Source organism: Suncus etruscus, chromosome 4, assembly GCF_024139225.1.
Source record: "Suncus etruscus isolate mSunEtr1 chromosome 4, mSunEtr1.pri.cur, whole genome shotgun sequence".
Classification (NCBI taxonomy): domain Eukaryota; kingdom Metazoa; phylum Chordata; class Mammalia; order Eulipotyphla; family Soricidae; genus Suncus; species Suncus etruscus.
The window spans coordinates 145,357,699-145,367,363 of record NC_064851.1 but is presented as its reverse complement, the minus strand read 5'-3'; the positions used below and the strand labels follow the sequence as shown (position 1 = coordinate 145,367,363).

The 9,665-nt window shown below is 36.1% G+C and overlaps 1 non-coding gene across 1 annotated transcript; it reads left to right on the top strand.

Annotated features, from left to right (window-relative positions):
* The first annotated feature begins 1,670 nt into the window (after positions 1-1,670).
* Positions 1,671-1,777, top strand: LOC126007586 (U6 spliceosomal RNA). The gene has a single exon (XR_007495123.1). It is a non-coding gene; the product is annotated as a U6 spliceosomal RNA (small nuclear RNA).
* Positions 1,778-9,665: the final 7,888 nt, after the last annotated feature.

Genomic DNA, 9,665 nt, shown 5'->3' with positions numbered 1-9,665 from the left:
TTCATTTAAATTTCCTTTTATATTTTAAATTTTTTAATATAAAAGTAATCGAATCATGGCAAAAAAGTATTTGAATTCCAATCTCTCACTAGAGAAAGTAGCTATTGTTAATCTTCAAGTATCTTTCAGAATCTAAACAAATTTAAATATGAATTGAATAGAAATTAATTTTTTCTACATTATGTATTATATAGAGACATACAAAGTGTACATGTATATATGTGTACAGGTATTTTAGAATATTACTTATATGAATATATAGTATATATATACATACACTATATGTATATATCTACATGTATATATGTTTATAAGTAATCTGAAACTTGATTCCTTCTACCATTCTAGTTGAGACAAAGCACATTTAAATTTTGTTCTCATTTTTTTCCCATTGCTGACTTATGAAACAAAGTAGCCACACAAAGTGAAACTTGGGGGTAGATTTGGAGAGACTCAACCAGTCTTTAAGATTTGGAAGGGAAAGGGTTCAATTCATAGGCAAAGGGGTAGGAGCTCTGAAAATGATTGGAACCAAGGTAAAAGGTTGAGGGGCTATAGTAAGGGTGAAACTGATACTGATACACTCAAGTCTAGTGAATCTACACTCAGCTGAAGTAGGTAGTGATCTTTCTGAAGTCATTTTAATTCCCTCCCCCAGAGTGGGAAAGGCATCATATTTACATAATGCAACATTATACAGTGAGACAAAATATTGCTACCATTTATTGGCCACCTGGTTTTCAGAAAATACTTATACAAGTTTGCCCACAAATTCTGCAATGCACGTCTGGTCTCAAAAGATGCCTTTCAAGTTAAAAGGAACACAGTTCAGTTTAAAGTGATTTTCTCACAACCTTGAACCTCTCATGAGACTCATTGAATCAAGCTCTCATTGAATTGACTCAAAATCAACCTGCCCACCAGCAGAATTCACATTCATTCTGCACCTCACATTGACTCCAGCAGGTATAGCATTAAGAATATTGTTTTTTTTTTTTTTTGTTCAACACCTAGAGATGCTCAAGATTTACTCTTGGCTCATTGATCAGGGATCAATTTTGGTGTGATTTGGGAACCATATGGGGGGGTATGGATTAAATTTGGGTCAGCCACATACAAGGTATATACTTCTATACAATCTCTACAGCCCCTTAAACTTTCAAGTCCCTGTTAAGGAGTAAAAAAATGACTTTTAAATAACATTAGAATAAAAGAAGCTATCTATACAAGTAACCAAGTGAAAAGGAAAAAGGAAAAAAAGAAGAGAAGGAAAAAATAAAAAGAAAGAAAAATTACTTCTAAAATTTGTATGAATTAAACAATAAAATTCCAAGAATAGCCAAAAGAAGCCTGAGAGAAAAGAAGATGGAATTTATTGCATTTCCTGATTTTAAAAAGAAAAGAAACAAAATGATAAGAGAAGAAAAAAAAAGAAAAGAAAAAGAAAGTCAAGGGCTGGAGTGATAGGACTGCAAGTAGGATACTGTCTTGACTGATCTTGCATCTCCAGCATCACATATGATTCCCCAAGCCTGCAAGGAGTGACTTTTGAGCACAGAGCCAAGAGTAACCCCTGAGCACCACTGGGTGTGGCCCTAAAACTAAAATAAAACAATACAGTAAATATATATTTAACACAAAATATCAGGGTTAATTAAAAATAGATTAAAGTGCTCACTTCAGTTGCACATATTCTGAAATTAAAATAATAACAGAGAAGATTAACATGACATTGTACAAGGATGACAGGTGAATTCATAAAGCATTCCATATTTTTAAAAATTAATTTAAAGTCATGTGCAGATTTTTTTTCATTTGTGTCCACACTCAACTTTGCTCAGGGCATACTCCTAGCTTTATATATTGAGTGATCTTTCCTAGAGGGGGTTCTGCAGATAGAATCCAGGTCAGCTATGTGCAATGCTAGCACTCTACACTTTTTACTATTCTCTAGCTCCAATTATACTAAATAAACAAACAAACAAGCAAAAAAAACATAGGGAAAATTCTTCATGATATTGAACTCAGAGGAGTATTCCAGGTCTATCCCAGTAGCAAAAAGAGCAAAAGTAGAAATAAGTAAATGACTATGTCAAACTCAAAAGATTCTACAGAATGAATGAATGAATGAATGAATGAAAGTAAGGTTGCCCAAATAAAAAGAAACTTTAGAATGGAAGGAAATATTTGCATATCATTTGCCAGACAAAGTCTAGCCTTGAAGAAATATAAAGTGTTCAAAAAGTTCACTATTAAAGCAAAAACAACCCCTTCAACAATAGGGAGAGAATTTGAATATACACTTTCTTATAGAAAGCATAAAGATAGTCAACAGGCTTATAAAATATTATGGAAACTGTATAGGTGGGTAAAAGAATTCTCCAATGGGAAATAAAAGATTTTTAAAATTTAGTTTACTTGATTTTAAAAGCATGTATCTCATAGTTGACATAGTTGATCACAATACATTTTTTTCAGGTACGTGAGAAAATTTTTTTTTTTAAAAAATGAATGAAAGAAAGAAAAGAAGGAAGAGATAAAAAGAGCACAACTTGGGAAAATTGTTATGTCTCCAACGAAGTCATTAACTTTTTGTCAGAAAGCTTAGTAAGCTTTTGCTGGTAGTTGACCATTTGTTACTTCATTTGTTTTAGAACATTAGGTGGCTTCCGAATGGGTGTATTCCCATGGGGATGATAATATTAAATAAAAATGAAGTTATCCAGGGATTTCATTGCTGATACAGCAGCTTTTGCAGGGCATATTTTTAGCTTCTAGGGTTTTGGGAAGTATAAGAAGGCATGGGAAGGGTGCCCCTCCAAAAAAGTACTTACTCAAAAAAATGGGGGGGGGGGCCAAATACTGGTCAGATTGGTATCTCTGTAAAGAAGTGTAGAGGCGTGGTAAAGAAAAGCTATTGGTATGGAGCTCGATTTCCAGTTTTTGGAGGAATCTCCATATTGCTTTACATAAAGGATGAACTAGACGACATTCCCACCAGCAGTGGATAAGAGTTCCTTTCTCTCCACATCCCTGCCAACACTGCTTGCTCTCATTCTTTGTGATGTGTGCCAATCTCTGGGGTGTGAGGTGGTACCTCATAGTTGTTTTGATTTGCATCTCCCTGATGATTAGTGATGGGGAGCATTTTTTCATGTGTCTTTTGGCCATGTGTATTTCTTCTTTGTCAAAGAGTGTGTCCATTTCTTCTCCCCATTTTTTGATGGGATTAGATGTTTTTTTCTTGTAAAGTTCTGTCAGTGCCTTGTATATTTTGGAGATTAGCCCCTTATCTGATGGGTATTGGGTGAATAGTTTCTACCACTCAGTGGGGGGCTCTTGTATCCTGGGCGCTATTTCTTTTGAGGTGCAGAAGCTTCTCAGTTTAATATATTCCCATCGTTAATCTCTGCTTTCACTTGCATGGAGAGTGCAGTTTCCTCCTTGAAGATGCCTTTAGTCTCAATGTCCTGGAATGTTTTGCGTATGTGTTGTTCTATATATCTTATGGTTTCGGGTCTGATTTCGAGGTCTTTCATTCATTTGGATTTAACCTTCGTACCAGATGTTAGTTGGGGGTCTAAGTTCAATTTTTTGCAAGTGGCTCGCCAGTTGTGCCAACACCACTTGTTGAAGAGGCTTTCTTTGCTCCATTTAGGATTTCTTGCTCCTTTATAAAAAAAAATTAGGTGATTGCAATTGTCTTTAACATTCCCAGGATCCAAGCCTCTACCAGAGAAGACCTACCACTGCTTTGGCATTGACTTACTCCAAGGAGTACTCCCAACACCCAGGCGACTCAGCAACAGTCTGTATGCAGGGCAGATCTCTCTGCATTTAATGATATGCTGAAACTAGAGGATGCTCCACATCAGCCTGACATCGACGAAAGAAATGCACAGAATCCAGAGTCTTTAAATATAAAAGTCTGATACCAACTATAGCTAAAGTGTGCAAAAGTTTCACCTGGACCTTGAGAATGACTGGAGTTGGATAGACTGGTATGCCTGGAACCCAGAGTCTGTCTTATGCCAATAAACTTCTGGGGTGAGGCCTTTTTGTAATCAGGTCAAGGACTTTTTTCCCATTTTCTCCATTTTTCTGGACTTATGCAAACATTGGTGATTGACAATATCACACCTTTACTATATATTTTTTACTCTTATCCTTTAAGAAAAAAATACAACTTACTGAACTTAAAAACAAATTACTGTAGTAGAATGCCTGTCTCGAATACAGGTAGGGGATGGGAAGGGGGGAGGGGGTAATGTTGCACTGATGAAGGGGGTTGTTCTGGTTATGGCTGTAACCCAAATATGATCATGTTACTTAAATAAAAAATATATTTAATAAAAAAACCTTAAAAAAATGTTTCCAACCCAAGTTTCATATGAAGCTCAAAATGTAAAGTCTGTAAGAGAAACTGATTTTGCTGCTGTTTCCTTTCTACAAAGACTCCATAAAAATATTTCCACAAAACATAGTTTAAAAAAATTAGGTGATTGTATGTCTGGGGAACATTCTCTGAGTATTCAAGCCTATTCCACTGATCTGAGGGACTGTCTTTATTCCAACACCATGCTGTTTTGATAACTATTGCTTTGTAGTACAGTTTAAAGTTGGGGAAAGTAATTCCTTCCATATTCTTTTTCCCAATGATTGCTTTAGCTATTCTAGGATGTTTATTGTTCCAAATGAATTTCAAAAGTGCCTGATCCACTGCTTTGAAGAATGTCATGGGTATCTTTAGAGGGATCACATTAAATCTGTACAATGCTTTGGGGAGTATTGCCATTTTAATGATGTTAATCCTGCCAATCTATGAGCAGGAATATACCCTAGGAACACAAAAATACAATACAAAAATCTCTTCCTTACACCTATATTCATTACAGCACTATTTACCATAGCAAGACTCTGGAAACAGCGAAGATACCCTTCAACAGATGAATGGCTAAAGAAACTGTGGTACATATACACAATGGAATATTATGCAGCTGTCAGGAGAGATGAAGTCATGAAATTTTCCTATACATGGATGTACATGGAATCTATTATGCTGAGTGAAATAAGTCAGAGAGAGAGAGAAAAACACAGAATGGTCTCACTCATCTATGGGTTTTAAGAAAAATGAAAGACATTCTTGCAATAATAACTTTCAGACACAAAAGAGAAAAGAGCTAGAAGTTCCAGCTCACCTCAGGAAGCTCACCACAAACAGAGATGAGTTTAGTTAGAGAAATAACTACATTTTGAACTCTCCTAATAATGAGAATGTACGAGGGAAATAGAAAGCCTGTCTAGAGCTAGAGTACAGGCGGGGGTTGAGTGAGTAGGAGGGAGATTTGGGACATTGGTGATGGGAATGTTGCACTGGTGATGGGTGGTGTTCTCTACATGACTGAAACCCAAATACAATCATGTATGTAATAAAGTTGGTTAAATAAAAAAAATGAAAAAGAAAGAAAAGCTATTGGTGAATACCTGGTGATTGGTGGGTAATGGATGTAGCAGTCATGGCTTGATTGCAAAGATTGCCAGCTTGAATTTGTGTAAGCAGTATACAAATAATTTTTCACAGATTGATTTACTTTTCTTTCAAGAACAGAGACTCTTCAGAGCTAGCCAGCTGAAGTCAGGGTGGTTGAATTTGTCAAAAGATTGATCTAATAGAGCATATTCACAAATATGGACAGATACTAAAGAAGAAACTGTTCTGAATGAGCATCAGGATGCATGCTTATCTGGGAATGTGACTTTACATTCTTGTAACATGCTTGTTCTTTGTACCGAGGAGTTCTCACTATTCCCATGAGAAGATTCCTCTTAGTGACTTTTGATCCATACAGTGAATAGATATGCAAAATTCATTTTTGAAGAAAGGGAACTGAGAAGGGAGTAAAATTATTAGCAATCCAATAACCAAATAAATAACTAACTTAATAACAAAATTATTAGTTGTCCCTGAATAGGACCAACTCTTCTGGAAACAGGACCATCATTAATTATTTCTGAAGAAAAGATTCTCAGTAACAAACACTATGTTGTTCAGTCTTATTTGGTCTCTCTGTGTAAAAATAATTTCTGTAAAACAACAATAAAAAACCCAACAATTTACTCCTGGAGAATTTGGGTGAAATCAAGGGTGTTCATAATCACTGGTTATTAGAGAAATTAAATTAAAAATTATAATGCCGATATAAAAAATAAAAATAACCAAGAAAACTTCACTCTTTTAGAGGTACCATTTACTTGTTTCACTTTCAGAAAAAATGATGTGAAGACCCTTTAACAAATTAAGAACAGAGTTTCCATTCCACTACTAAGATGAACAATTCCAGTCCTGGGAATCCACTCCAAGAACACTAAACTTTAATTTACAAGGATATGTGCACACCAATGTTCATTGCAGTATTTATTAAAATAGTCAAGATCTGGAAACAATTCATGAGCCTACAATAGATAAGTTAATAATGAAAATGTGTATATTTTGTATGTTAGACCTTTAATATATGTATTACTGCTTAGCTATGAGTAAAGATGGAATCTTGCATTTATCCTCAACCTGAATGGAATTAGAAGGTGTCATCATAAATGAATTAAAGCAGAAAAAAAAACAAATGCAAAGGATATCACTCATAGGTGGAATCTAAAGAAACAAAATGAAGCAATAGACAATAGTAATCCGCAAGATAGAGTCGATAGAACTGTGAACTGTGAGAGCAAAGAGTAGACAGAAGGGACGTCAGAGCAGTGGTGTAGGTTTATTGGCACTCTGGTGTTGGAGGTGGTGAAGAAGCATTGAAAGTATGAAACAATAATATAAAAACTTGTAAATCATGTTATGTCAATAAAAATTGGAAGAAAGGAAAGAAGTAGAATAGAGAAGAAAGGAAAGAAAGAGGAGGGGAGAAGGGGAGTTTAAATGGAAGAGAGGGCAGGAAGAAAGAGGAAAGACAATCTAAGCTTTTAAAATTTTGTGTGGACTTCAAAGCTTAGTTGTTCTGATGGTGCTTTTTAACCAGCAGAATTCACCAACTAATACCTGGAGTCAGACAGATTTTCAGAAAAGTCCACTGTACACACAGAAATGGAGTCCAAAAAGTCACACAAAGCTTACTTAATACTTATTTAATGCATGGAGTTTTAGCTTCTCTTTGAAGTGTTTGTCTCTAATGGAAGATGTTCGAGATACAGTTACCATTGAAATGGAGACAGGTAAACATGTTTCATCTTTCTAGTCTTGGTGATTTGACACTTCTGCCCTATTTTGATTTATCTAATTCTAGTGTGTCCTTAACATTTAATTGCCTGCTATTTGTCAAAAGAATGTGGTCTGAGGAAAATATTTATTGATTTAAGGCTATATTTCAAAACATAGCTCAAGAGATTTTGCTCAAAAACAAAAAACAAAAAACAAAAAAAAGAAGAAGAAGGACCAGAAAAGAAACAAGTGAAGCTGCACAAAAATCTAAGTGGGTAGGTGGAGGGGTGCAAACGTATGCAACTTTGGATTGAGACTAAGCACATTTACACAAGAAATAGCTGTATTTCATGAAGTGCAGATGGAGTGACCAGAAACCCTGACCAGCTCTATCTGTGCACAAACTTCTGAGATTGAATTCGTTTCATCAAAGCAAAGAGGGTGACTGATTGTAGCCAGGCTCATGTTATTTCTCAGTCTCCATCAGCAGCTCCAGTATGATAATGGCCAAGCCGAGCAGTGAATAACCTAATCAAACCATTAAAGGAAACAGGAGCCCTCTGCCCTGTTTGATTTCTTCCCATAATGATATAAAGTGCAGTTTAATGAAGTCGAAGGGACCCTGGGCCTCTCAATGTGTCGAACCTCTCGAGGTAGCACTATTGAGTCTATGGCTGATGTTCATTACCAGCTCACTCTGGGTTGGTCTAGCCAACAGGCAGGCCCTGTTTGCAAGCCACATTGTCGTCAGGGTTTCTGGGGGCAGTTTTCCAGTTGCTGAAGCCCCGCCTGCATTTTGTCTACATAAATTAGACCTTGTGCAGCATATTGGCCTGTCAGGGGACTAGGAAGAAACTGTATATTGTTTCTGGCATCCCTGAGCCCTTCTGCCCCTGACATCTGCTGTGTCTGTGACAGGGAATACATTCTTGACTCATTATCCGAGCAAGTGGAATCCCACCCTGACAGGGCCATTAATCAGAATCAAGCAGTCCAGCAAATAAAAAAAGAGCGAGTGAGTGAGCATGTGGGTGAGAGAGCTACTCTAGGAAGAAAAGAGACACATTCTAACTTTGGCTTTGGTGTTGCGCAGGGGTCTGGACAAGTAGCAATCTGTCTTTCTGAGTGACAGACCTGATGGATGGCATTATTTATGCTTTTGTATATTAAAAGACAGTTCTGGCACTGGCCTGTCATTTCACAGGGATTTACTGAAAGTTGGAATTTAATTTGGAGGAGAAAGAGGGCAAGGATGAGAAAGGTCCTGTATGTGATAGTTTGCACAGATAAGGGAGAGGGCCCAAGGCACTTGAGTGCAATGATTTGCTGGACAAAGGTGGGTAGTGGAGGCAGCTGGACTGGGCAGCATGCTTAGGGGTTCTGGATTGTGGTTTTCCAAGATCTGGAAAGACTACGGATCATCGTGGTTTCAAAATGGCATGCAACATATATTTATTATTTTATCTAGGTGATAAATTTTTGTGGAAAAAACATACATGGAAGCTATGCTAGGGATTTTTTTCCCACAACCACATGTGGTAAACTTTACATGGTTACTTTTATAATTAGAAGATTGTTCCAAATTGGAACTTCAGAAATGTGCTGGCAGTGCTATCAACAGTACACCTTAATTTTGGGTAACACGGAGGAATAATTTAATTCACTCTATCAACTATACCACTACATGAGCATATGGTTTGATGTGGGGATTTGTATAAACTCATATATTTTTCTAATGGGTAGATTATTGAATGATGTAGTGATGGTTAAGACATCCAATTTCACAACATAGATTTTTTTTTTTTTTTTTGCGTTTCATGTCCTAGATTCTAGAACCTAGCATCTTAAAACTGTGGGCCATGACCCTATATGGGAAGACAACTTAAAAAATTGTTTTTGGGGCCTCAGCGATCACACAGCAGGTAAAGTGCTTGCTTTTTATGTGCTAGACATGACTTTGATCCCAGGCACCTTATATGGTCCACTGAACCAACAAGTGTAGTATCAGAAGTGAGTCCTGAGCAAAGCTGGGTGTGACCACCCAAATTAAAAAAGTGTTTTAAAATAATTTATTACTTTTAATAAATGTTTATTTGTATATATATTTTTAGATACCTATATACCTGGGTTGTGAAAATGTTTCATGTGACAAAAGAATCATGAGTAGAAAAAGTTTAATAAAATTTGCCTTAAAATTGCCTTAAAATTGGGCATAGGAGGTAATTGGGTACACGATATAATGGCTTAAACAATGCATATATAATTAATTTTTCCAGCATTATCTAGATTTAAGTGATGTGTAACACTGTATACACTTAAGGTACTTAAGGTATGTTTATTTGATACACTTTAAAAACCAAAATATTACCACTCTAGCATTAACTAACACTTTGATCTAGTCATCATTTCTTTTGTATGTGATTACCGTATTTTCTGGTATGTAAGATGACTTTTGAAACAA